This window comes from Onychostoma macrolepis, chromosome 02, assembly GCF_012432095.1.
Source record: "Onychostoma macrolepis isolate SWU-2019 chromosome 02, ASM1243209v1, whole genome shotgun sequence".
NCBI classification, from domain to species: domain Eukaryota; kingdom Metazoa; phylum Chordata; class Actinopteri; order Cypriniformes; family Cyprinidae; genus Onychostoma; species Onychostoma macrolepis.
Genome location: NC_081156.1, coordinates 25,750,953 through 25,763,384, shown reverse-complemented (window position 1 = coordinate 25,763,384; position 12,432 = coordinate 25,750,953). Strand labels below are relative to the sequence as shown.

The window sequence follows — 12,432 nt, the reverse complement described above, 5'->3', positions numbered from 1 at the left end:
AAAATAACTTCAACAATTTCAAAGTAGTCTGACAGAGAGGATTTTAGTTTATTTGATAACATTGTCTCTACATACAGTAAAACAAACAAACAAATAAAAAACAATCACATCTCTTAATTATTTTAATAAAATATTAATTATAAATATACGTATAAAACAGATATAAAATTATGAAAATGCAGTCATTTAAAAAATAAAAAAAAGTAATCCTATACATCAACATTTAAAAATGAAAAAAATCACATCTTATAAAGTGTGATGTACAGTAAAATAATGTGCAATAAAGAGGAAACATTTAAAAATGCTAAATCATACAGTTCAATCAATAATTTTCATCCAAAGGGGTCTGCGTTTAAATCTGTGCCGATAACCGAATCCTATTTGTGGTGGAAGTATTCACTGGAACCACTGTCACAGAATGACGAGCTGTTTTGTTTGGTACTGACCGAGGTTTGTTCTTTGCATCCAGGTACTTCATTGATTTTATGGCCCATGGTGAGGAGGGATTCGAGCAGATTACTTTCCCACTGATTGTAAGAAATCTACAGAATGAAACAGAACATGCTATTATGACAATCAAATTATATAACAATATCAGGTAAAATAAAGCTTTTATTCTGCCTTTAGTTCATGTCTTAATAATACAAGATAAATCAGCAACAATCTGGATGGATTCTCACCTCACAGCATCTATATGGAACAAGGGTTTGTGCTGGAGATTATATCTAACTAGATTCTTCTGATGAACTCTAGTATCTTTAGTAGTTAGACAGCCTGATCCAATAAAATCATTTGCTGTAGATAAAAGGAAATTCATTTTTAATGTAAACTATCACAAAAAACAAACAAAACTAAATTCTTCAGCAGTTATGAATCCAATGGCAATACATACAAGACTTTCTGAATATTGGTAAGAATGTGTGAAACCCACCTTGCGTTGAGGATGAGAACAGAAGCCACAGCAGCAGAACTGCATAGAAACCCATCATATGCGACTTCATTTTCTAGCTTGGTTGTCACCTGTAATGTAACCCTCAAGAAAAACTCGGTCTATTTAAGCTCAGCCCTGAACTGGTAGACACGGAACAACCGCCCACTGACAGGGCTCCACTCTCACGCCACCACAGGCAGAAAACTTGGGTAATACTAAACAAACCACTACCCAGAACACTGGTGAAGGTTTTTTTATTAATAATGACATATGGACACATTACGTTTAATTGCTTTAAGGTATAACAAAAATGTCCAATGAACTGTTGCTATCTGTGTGCGATCCAGACATAACATTAAATCAATATATACTGATGAACTATCAGAGTCTGAAAGAAGAACATTTAACACAATCTGTATTTGAAACAGGTGATTTTAATTTAATGTTTAATATAATTAATTATATAATTTATCTTTGACTAACTGAACTTTTCTGTACTTGCTTACTTTGCTGTACTCTGGTTGATGTATTTGATGTATGTTGATGTTTGGTTGGATTTTTTTTTAGGTCATGGTGGTCTGCTTTCCCCCCACCAAATTTAGGGGCTTTTATCATGCAAGCAGTATCAGAGTGCATATCAGATCCATGCGGTTGAAAGTTGTTTTTTTTTGCCGTGAGAAAGTAATCATTGTAACGAATGGTTAACAGTTTTAAAATCTGTAAACTGAAGCATTGCGTAATATATTGTAACTTTACGACACCATCATATTTCATACATTCAACATAAATTCATTTATTGGGAATGAAATACTGATCATTTGATTCATTTCTACGAATTTACCATCAGTACAGACGCTGCATCCATTGTATCTGTATTCTCATTGAAAACCCCCGAACTTGGAAACGAAGGCCTTCGAGTTTCCCACTCATAATTTTGACTTTGTGGTGCCATTTGTGTGCATTCAACTCATAAATATGATTTTTCCATTATCATTATATACAAAGGGGCAATGGGACTAACAAGATTCACCTTAAAACAATCAAGAGGGAAACAGGACCAAAGCAAAACTACAAACTAAAAGTTGAGATCACAACACAAGTGCATCACGACAATACACCAAAGTTAATTCAAGTGTTTATATGTGCATTACTAAAGCCCACATGCAGGTCAGCCCAGTGTAATAAATATTATTTGTGTTCACATTCATCTGGCTAAACAAAAGAGCCTTGGTCAACCAGCTTTACCAGAAAGACCACACTGGGCCAGAGTCCTGCACGCGGGCGGGTACCCGACGGGTGAACCGCAAAAATTGACATAACGGGTGGAATAATATTGACGTGTCGGGTGCGGTGCGGGTGCGGGTCGGACTGGTGACAGGCACGGGCAGGTTGCGGGTACAATTATAACCAAGACTATTTCGACTTAATCCAGTACACGCTGATAGGCAGCTCCTTTCAAATTGTCCCGTGCTTGTGTTCGCGCGCTCTGTCTGAAGACCGGGCTTCTACAGCGGGATTTGCAAACACTGAGCACTGTAGCCAGCTGTCGACAGCTGTATTGACATTGATTGACAGCTGTAGGTCTAGTGATTATATTAAAGGGAGCGCTCTTTGCTCGCTTTTCTGTAGTTAATCTATTCACAGTTTGAATATCTCATTCTAAAATAGGCCTAACACTGTTCTGTTAGCTTATTTAATGCAATGTTTAATTAACTGAAAAATGCTTAAGGCTTCTTAATGTGCGCTAATAAAAACGCTAACAATTAATTTATATTTTTGTCAAGTTGTTAAAATTTTGTTAAAATAGAGGGGTGTGTTCCAGTAGTTTTTGCTATGATTTCGAAATTAATAATTAGAAACGTAAAACTGGCTACTGAAATGTCGGAATCGTGGCTGTTATTTTTATTTATTATTTTTTTTTAATAAAACTCTTTAGCTTTTCATATTTATTATGTTGCCTCTGTGTCTGTAACCCGTTCTCATCAATCTGCGTATAAATAACACGGCTTTACACTTTGCAATTGCGTATAATGCATACGCCAAATGCCAATTTTGCGTGCATATGATACGCCAATCCTCCCCATTAATTTCGGTGGAGAGCAGATGCGTCCAAATACCACGCAGCATCTTCAGCGGCAGTGACGTCACCAGCCCCAGATAGCAAATTAATAAACAGACTCTTATTTATTGACGTGGCCCAGATCTGGCCCGCATACTGTAGAGTGATTTCTATTATTTTATGTGGCCCAGGTCTGGCCCAGACACTTTAAGCCAGATCTGGCTGAGATTCGGCTTGGTCCCCGGGCCAAATGTGGCCCAGAAACTGCTAAATGTAATTCAGCAGTGAAACACAAATACAACCATTTAAAAATATTAAAAAGGCTTTAATTATAAAATTACCAAATACTTTAATATATATGAACAAATGCACTACAGTATAAACATTCACACTTTTTAAACCACAAAGTAACAAGTAAACTATATTTACTGTATATTTTATATATATAAAATATATGAGGAGTTCATTTGCAGAAACAGATAACTTCGTTTTTAACAATTTTTAAAAATCATGTTTTTTCATTGTGCATTCCAATTAATCTCAATCAAACTGCATTCAGGTTATTTTGATTAGGTAAAGAATAACTAATGAATACTAGCTAACTAACACAATAAAACAATAAAAACATGATAACAAAAAACATGATTTTTAAAAATATTTAAAAACGGAGTTATCTGTTTTTGCAAATAAACTCTTCATATATAAAACATTGTGTGTCATAATTCAGTTCAGTTCTTATCAAATGGTGTCAGTGCAGTCAAGTCAATAATATTGCTGAATATTAGGTGTCTTCAACTAAGCAAGACAAAAGGCAACAGTGACAAGGAACCCAAACCCAAACAAGACCAGGCTCAGTCAGGAAACAGTCTCGTCTGGCCAAACGAATGAACGTGGTGTGATAATCCAGGCTGCATCACAAATCAGATTGTGGATTGATATCATTCAGAATATTTCATCCAACTTCTTCTGCATGAAGAAATATCACGCCAGCAGGTGAAGCTGGTAAAAAGGGTCTGTGCAGAGGGCTTGTCTGGTTCTCGTAGTCTTTGCTGAGGATCTGTGCTGGGGCCATCAATGAGGTCTTCACAGGGATCTGTCATCTAGCTGACATGGTCTCCGCTGACATTCAGGGATGTGTCGTGGTCGTTCCTGGTGCAGGTCCACCGTCTGGTCTGGATACCGACTGGATCAGCTGATTACTGTAACCTAGGGATAAGGGTGAGACAGTATACAGTGGGGCAAAAAAGTATTTAGTCAGCCACCAATTGTGCAAGTTCTCCCACTTAAAAAGATGAGAGGCCTGTAATTTTCATCATAGGTATACCTCAACTATGAGAGACAAAATGAGAAAAAAAAATCCAGAAAATCACATTGTAGGATTTTTAAAGAATTAATTGGTAAATTCCTCGGTAAAATAAGTATTTGGTCACCTACAAACAAGCAAGATTTCTGGCTCTCACAGACCTGTAACTTCTTCTTTAAGAGGCTCCTCTGTCCTCCACTTGTTACCTGTATTAATGGCATCTGTTTGAACTTGTTATCAGTATAAAAGACACCTGTCCACAACCTCAAACAGTCCAACTCCAAACTCCACCATGGCCAAGACCAAAGAGCTGTCAAAGGACACCAGAAACAAAATTGTAGACCTGCACCAGGCTGGGAAGACTGAATCTGCAATAGGTAAGCATCTTGGTGTGAAGAAATCAACTGTGGGAGCAATTATTAGAAAATGGAAGACATACAAGACCACTGATAATCTCCCTCGATCTGGGGCTCCACGAAGATCTCACCCGTGGGGTCAAAATGATCACAAGAACTGTGAGCAAAATCCCAGAACCACACGGGGGACCTAGTGAATGACCTGCAGAGAGCTGGGACCAAAGTAACAAAGGCTACCATCAGTAACACACTGCGCCGCCAGGGACTCAAACCCTGCAGTGCCAGACGTGTCCCCCTGCTTAAGCCAGTACATGTCCGGGCCCGTCTGAGGTTTGCTAGAGAGCATTTGGATGATCCAGAAGAGGATTGGGAGAATGTCATATGGTCAGATGAAACCAAAATATAACTTTTTGGTAAAAACTCAACTTGTCGTGTTTGGAGGAGAAAGAATGCTGAGTTGCATCCAAAGAACACCATACCTACTGTGAAGCATGGGGGTGGAAACATCATGTTTTGGGGCATGTTTTTTTCTGCAAAGGGACCAGGACGACTGATCCGTGTAAACGAAAGAATGAATGGGGCCATGTATCGTGCGATTTTGAGTGAAAAGCTCCTTCCATCAGCAAGGGCATTGAAGATGAAACGTGGCTGGGTCTTTCAGCATGACAATGATCCCAAACACACCGCCCGGGCAACGAAGGAGTGGCTTCGTAAGAAGCATTTCAAGGTCCTGGAGTGGCCTAGCCAGTCTCCAGATCTCAACCCCATCAAAAATCTTTGGAGTCCGTGTTGCCCAGCGACAGCCCCAAAACATTACTGCTCTAGAGGAGATCTGCATGGAGGAATGGGCCAAATTACCAGCAACAGTGTGTGAAAACCTTGTAAAGACTTACAGAAAACGTTTGACCTCTGTCATTGCCAACAAAGGGTATATAAAGTATTGAGATGAAATTTTGTTATTGACCAAAGACTTATTTTCCACCATAATTTGCAAATAAATTCTTAAAAAATCCTACAATGTGATTTTCTGGATTTTTTTTTCTCATTTTGTCTCTCATAGTTGAGGTATACCTATGATGAAAATTACAGGCCTCTCTCATCTTTTTAAGTGGGAGAACTTGCACAATTGGTGGCTGACTAAATACTTTTTTGCCCCACTGTATAAGCAACTAATATAAGCATTAAGGGGTTTGAATTATAGAAATGTGATAGTGTGTCATGTGTATGGAAGGTTAAAGAGATGGGTCTTTTAAACTCACACAGTGTGTCTGCCTCCCGAAGTCCACCCTTTTGATCAGCTGGAGCCACCTCTTCATAGTCCCCTTGACATCCATTTCAGCAGCATTAGCTTGAAAGTTTTTTCCAAATTGCAGCCTTGAAATATGTATAAATATATAGTGTAAGGTAATTATTTAATCTTAAGCATTACAGTTTTTTACAATCACGACCATACCCAGAATTTGCACCTTACATATATATAGTGTTCAGATTAAACTTTTAAGTATATTTGCTCATAACCCAGACAGCAACATAGTGTTGGCCCAGATCAGGCCCACATCTGGCCCGCGTGAAATCCATATCTATGCTTCAAAAGTTTTCATTCACTCTAAAAACTGAACCTGCTCAAGTGCAGCAGACAGATTAGGCCTCCATTCAAGAACAAAAGATGATGCACTTACATTTTACGGCTCTCTTACGTATCTATAGCGTTTTTCTCAGTCAGAGCTTCCAACACGGCAGTGTTACCACAAAATAAATATTATTATTAAATTCAGACTGCACATATTGAATTGTCTTAGCAGGTGTAATGCTACAACAGGTGCTCAGTTTTATTCACAAACAAATTACTCATTTGAATGGTTAAGTGAATCAAATCAGAGAGTCACTCGTAGATGTTTATGGCGCCAGCAGCGCAGTCCGACTCCTTTGATTCAATAACAATCACTCGTTGAAAAAGGCAAATCGAATGAATTCTAGCAAACAAAATAGAATATAACTCATTAAAATTTAATTACCTAACATTATCGTTGTTCACATTTTGTAAATAATTAATTGTTTCTGTAACGTGTTTCTTAGTACTGGGTTTACCTTCATCTTATATGATCACTATTTAGGTAGTATTGAAATACAACTACAAAAAAAAAGCATATTTCTCCATATTTCTCCAAGATTACTTGTTGACTGTTGACGTTTTTCACGAATGTCTGAGATTAAGCGTTTTCCACATAAGAGCCACCCAGTGGAACCAAATATTTCAGGAACTGAATATATTGTAACACCGGGACCGAACGGTTTTTCTGACGCTATGTTATCATCGCAAACCTAACAGAAACCATCTAAAAACTATAACGTTACTCTTCGTGACATTTAAACATCAAACAACACTAGATTGATCATTAAATAAATTAAATAACTTAACTTACCTTTTTTGCATCTGAAGTATTCCTCTTGAGAACTGTGCCCGCCGAAATCTCCTCAGGATGAACCGCCAAATCTTTCTCTCAGCGGCTGATCTTCATTCTAGCAGCGGCCGCCGGAGACAAAAGCAACTCGGGCCGAAGGTAGATACACACAACTACACCGAGTGCGGACCTGCCGCACGTACAACAGCTTTCAGCCGAGATCGGCCCAGAGAGAAAAAGCCGTCTGTCAGCTAGAAGTGTTTTGTAGAGTCGGCGCGGCTCGAGTCTGGCCCATTATCTTCTCACCGATGTCGTGACTGAGCCGACAGTGCCGCATTTCAGCCAGAATCGGCCCGAGTGTGCTTGCTATCTGGGCGAGGCTCGGTTCGCCCGGTTCACCTGATGCGCGTGCACCTTCAAAGGTAAGGGCAACAATCTTTTCCTTTTTAATGAGATCATTATTTTAATTATTTCTGTGTTTCTGCGTTGCATGGCATGTGCTAAAATGGAAGCGTATGCCTTCAAGTGAGTTAACGTTAGTAGAACAGTGCTACTCAGTTAGCACAGCTGCTAACCTGTCATTGACATTAGCCTAAGCTAACTTCCATATAGACCTGTTGCCGTTTGAAATAAATAAATAAAACCGTTTTAAATCATGTTGTGACATGGGTCTTCAGCTTTTACACGTGGCTGATGAAAGTACTAACAAATCAGTATCGCGTGATAATTGTAACCATGCAAAAAGTCCACACATTTACCATATTTTTACCATAGTAACTGTTTCTCTACCATGTCATGTGTAGCCAATTTACCATGCTTCTCCCACTGTGACAGTAGTTTTACTGTGGTATTTGTAGGTATGGTAACCACAACACTTTTCGTGATTTTACCATAGTAACTGTGTTTACTGTCTACTCTTTGCATTTAAAGAACAGTAACACAGTTTCTACCATGTTTTTACTGCATATTTGTAGTCAAAGCACAGTAACACAACACTTAAAATGGTTTTACCACAGTAGCCGTAGTTTTACTGTGGTATTTGTAGTTAAAGCAGTAATTGTACTGAAGTAATTGTAATTCAATATTTTTTTCTGTCTTGCAGTTACGTCAGATCATATACTCCAGCAGCTCTTTTAAGAAGTCATCTCTTGTAAAAGCCATCACTTGTTCCTATTTTTCTGAACTGTAATCCATAATTCATTTACACATAGTTTTTGCTCTCTCTGTCTTTCTGTGCTTCGTGACATTTTTAAATCTCCTAATCTCATATTTTTTACCTATTCTTTCAGAAAACTGCTAGAATTAACAGGGAACTCAATGCTGATCTTGAAGAAGCTGCCAAGGAGGCTGAACAAGTCCTTTAATGATTCAACTCTTCACAGTAATGTTGAACACATTTAGCTATAACTGATTTGCTTTAATAAACGCATCCTTATTTTATGTGTTAATAATAACTTTCCTTACAGTCCTTCCTCTCAAATATTTTGGTCACAGATTATATTTTGCACATTGTCTCAACATGTATATATTTCTCTGTTTCGGGTGAGAGGGAAGACCAAAGGAAGGCCTGTCCTGGGATTTGATTTTGGCCGTATTGTGCGTTTATGGAGAAGACCCAGAGCTGCAAAGGCAAATGGTACGTCTGTGTTGGTCTGAGCACCTTGACTGAACTGTACTGCAGATACATTTTGCACAGTATTTGATTTTTCTTAAACTTTGCTTATCACACTTATCCCACGGCCCCATCAGAAAGAACCCCAACAAAGTGTCATGTCGAAGTAGTAATAATTCATACAATTTAACAAGTCAGCAAATTCATACAATATTGAACAAGCGTACTCGTACAAAATTCTACGACTTTTACTCCTACTTCTGTCATTGGCCATTGCCTCAACTTTCATGCAAATTGTGCTCATAGTAAGTAGTCAGAGAGTTTATATCATAAAGATTATATTAAGTTAATTGTATTCTTTATTAATCTTTACAAATTGGCGCAGTCTCTTCCCGTTCTAACAGTACATGATATCTGTCCTCTCAGAGTCTGCCTTTCTTTCCATGTTGATTTTTATTGAACACATCTGTCTAAGAAGCAAGAGTCTGGAAATGCTAGTTTAACTTGTCACGTGACAAATCAGATCTTCAGTTAATTGGCAAAATCAGATCACTTAAAGCTGTTCACACCAAGAACAAGAAATATAATATCTATTTTAACTATTTATTTTTCACATCAACAGATGATAACGTTCTGTTTATTATTAGTGTGAGCTGCAGTTATGTTGTCTGCCATTTAAATGCTCAAGCTCTTTAAAGTCTGGTGGATTTTGATTGGCTGTCAATGTTTTGATTGTTCATCATCTGGAAAAATTTGTTCTGAAAGAGATTACAATGATATTGTTTCTCTGTGTCGTTAAATGTTAAATAGCTGCGGTGTGGACTCATCCTTGGTGTGAAGAGGCCTTTAAACTGCTTGTAATACCGTCAGCATGTAATCATATTTAAAAGAATTCATATTAGCTTGCTATTGAAGAATACAGCTTTTTCTAATTCTGTTTTCTTCTCATTCTGTTAAACTTAAACACACAATTCTGCCTATTTCTCTGCATCTTATTCCTTTACTCCATCACTCACTTACACATTGTTTTATACTCTGTTCGTAAACTGAGAGTTTGCATGATGGCCTTTTCTCAGACTCTGATTCTGATGTATACAGATGAACTCAGGAGCTCGCTAGAGTTGCCAGGGAACTTGAGCTTGAAGTTTACTATTATAACTGCTTAATTTATGATTAAACAACAGTAATAATTAAACATGGGGTCGATGGATATTTTCTTGTTTTACAGCTGAAGACCAAAAATGCAAAGAAAATCAGTCACAGCAAGTCAACAGGCAAACCAGTCCTGATGAATGAGGAATGAACATGGTCGTCTTCTGCCCAAACAGAAAAGAGAAAGCTGGAAAGTTGCACATTTCCATTGGTATGTCTGTATTCAAGCAATGCAGTTATATGTGGTACAGCATTTGATGTTGATCTCTCAAAAGACTCTTCAAGTCACCGGTTGTCATTTTTCACATACACATCTTACAAAAGTACATCTTTTTTTATAGATCCTAGAATGAGCAAATCAGCTGTGCATCATCTCTGGGATTTAGGCAGGAAATGACTGAATATGGTGAGTACTGACACCTGCACCTGTATTCACCTACACTACTTCTCTGAAGTTATCGTTGACTTGTTTTCTCTCTTTGTTTGAAGGAGGATGAAGCCAGTTGTTGAAGATATCAATTCAATGGCCACCAAGTGAAGCACTGCTGCCTGAACCCATCAGATATCTGCTGTAAAGACTGCATTCACGAACAGCTCTACTGTGACAGTGCAGAAGTTACAGCCCATAAAAGAAACAAGATAGTGGTGAAGGGATTCTTTTAGCCCATACCTCCAACAAGAATCAATGGTAAGTCCAGTGCAACAATTATAAATAAAAATACAATATATTTTTTATTGATTTACCACACCCTAAATACATGTTTTGTCCCTCCAGGACATCAAGACCAGGTGGTGTGTGAGAAAAGCATGGAGGACAGTCAGAGACTCCAGCCACCCGAGCCATGGATTGCTCTCACCGTCACCATCAGGCAGATGTTATCGCAGAACCTTCACCAGCAGACTGCGAGACAAGTTCTTTCCACAGACAATCAGACTGAACTGAACTCGTACCAGTAACACCACAAACAGCACACAACCTCATATGCACTGCACTCCATCAGTTACACTGACTGGACTCTGACTCACTATTATTCTGCATCCTGACAATCTGTTTGCACTAATTCATACCGTACTGCACTGCAAAGGTATATGTGTACTGTGATTATTGTTTTCATTTCATGCTGTCTGTATAGTATAATATTTACCATATGGTGTTCTCTATCTGTATTGAGTCCCTTATATGTGTGTGTTGCATATATATTCAATATTTGTCATCCATAATGTCATGCTGCAGTTTGCACAAAAGACTTTCACCACCTGTACACTTGCATTCATGGTATTGTGACAATAAAGTGATTTGATTTGAATTGGTTACATGTCTTTTGTTCATCAGTTGTACTGTAGGGTGCTGCTTAACAATTGCAAATTGTTTATGACATGGAAGAAGTTTATGATAGGGACATGGACAAGCAAGCAATAGGAAGAAATGCTTGCATTTGGGTGGCTTCATCTGATTAAAATAACATGGTTTAAACATAACCCATTTTTATTTCTCTTGAATATGATTTGTCTTTATATGCTACTTTAGCTGTCTTTATGATGTATCCTCCAGTAAAGTATTGCACATGTGTTGGAAAACAAAGTATGGGGAATGTTGTGTGTTAGGTGTTTGGTAAATGCATCATTTAATTTTGTAAACAATACACATAATTATCATGAGTGTTTTAATTAAGACATGAACATTTAGTCATATTAAAGACAGTCAGTTACATAAAGGCTGAAAGATGCATTAGAAGAGACTGCATGGACTATATTGCTACAGACACTTCATGCACAACTGAGGCTGATGCACCAGGGAAAGATCAACATGAATCCTGTACTGTACTATTAGCAAGATGAGCATGCACATTACTGATGTTTAGCACCTGAGGAGGACAAAGATGAGGAATATTTGACACAGAGATACAAATTAGGTATTTTATATTATGATGCTTTCCTTTGCATGAATTGTTTTGCACCATAAACCACACACTGTCTGTACCTTGTCTTACTGAATGACACACTTGACATTGTGTAATAGTACAATGAAGTGTCACAATATATATTAGTTGTTTAAACTGGTGTCTTTGTTTACTGTCAACACTGTATTCCTGCTCCTGATCTAATGAAATAAATGGAGCACTGATGTAGATATTTTTGGGAGGGTCTATTCTTATTCTAAGATAACTATGACTTGCAACTTACATATTGGCAAGTTGTTGAAAAGACAATCTAAAAAATGTGACTCGGCACAGTTTGTTGGCCATGATGAGAATAAGCCTGTGTATGTTTTACTGCCCTTCCATCCTCAGGGGCCCAGTAGAGTCCCCTGGAAGAGCAAAAACAATTAATATTTCAAATGGCTGTAAATCAAAGTCTGATTATAATTTTACAGAGAAATTTGGCAGGACAACTACTTATGCTATGTTAATTAAATAATGATGGACAAAGTTTTCAAACATATATGGAAAGGTGGTATAAAGGTGTTTAAAAAAGTGCTCTTAGTAAAATACCAAATTTCAGCTTGCCTCTTACATATGTCATATATGTTTTCACAATGAACGTTTTTAGATAACCCTTTGTTCAAAAAAGATTGTAATTTCCCTCATTTTATTATTAAACTTTTTAAACTGCATTA

General features: G+C 37.7%; 1 long non-coding RNA gene across 2 annotated transcripts; it reads left to right on the top strand.

Moving 5' to 3' along the window:
• Nucleotides 1–7,346: 7,346 nt before the first annotated feature.
• Nucleotides 7,347–11,122, top strand: LOC131526531 (uncharacterized). 2 transcript variants are annotated; one of them, XR_009267482.1, is made up of 6 exons: nucleotides 7,347–7,473; nucleotides 8,154–8,687; nucleotides 9,892–10,026; nucleotides 10,157–10,221; nucleotides 10,305–10,503; nucleotides 10,591–11,122. It is a non-coding gene; the product is annotated as an uncharacterized LOC131526531 (long non-coding RNA). The 2 variants fall into 2 exon arrangements; XR_009267481.1 differs by lacking the exon at nucleotides 7,347–7,473 and having other exon boundaries at nucleotides 7,781–8,687.
• Nucleotides 11,123–12,432: the final 1,310 nt, after the last annotated feature.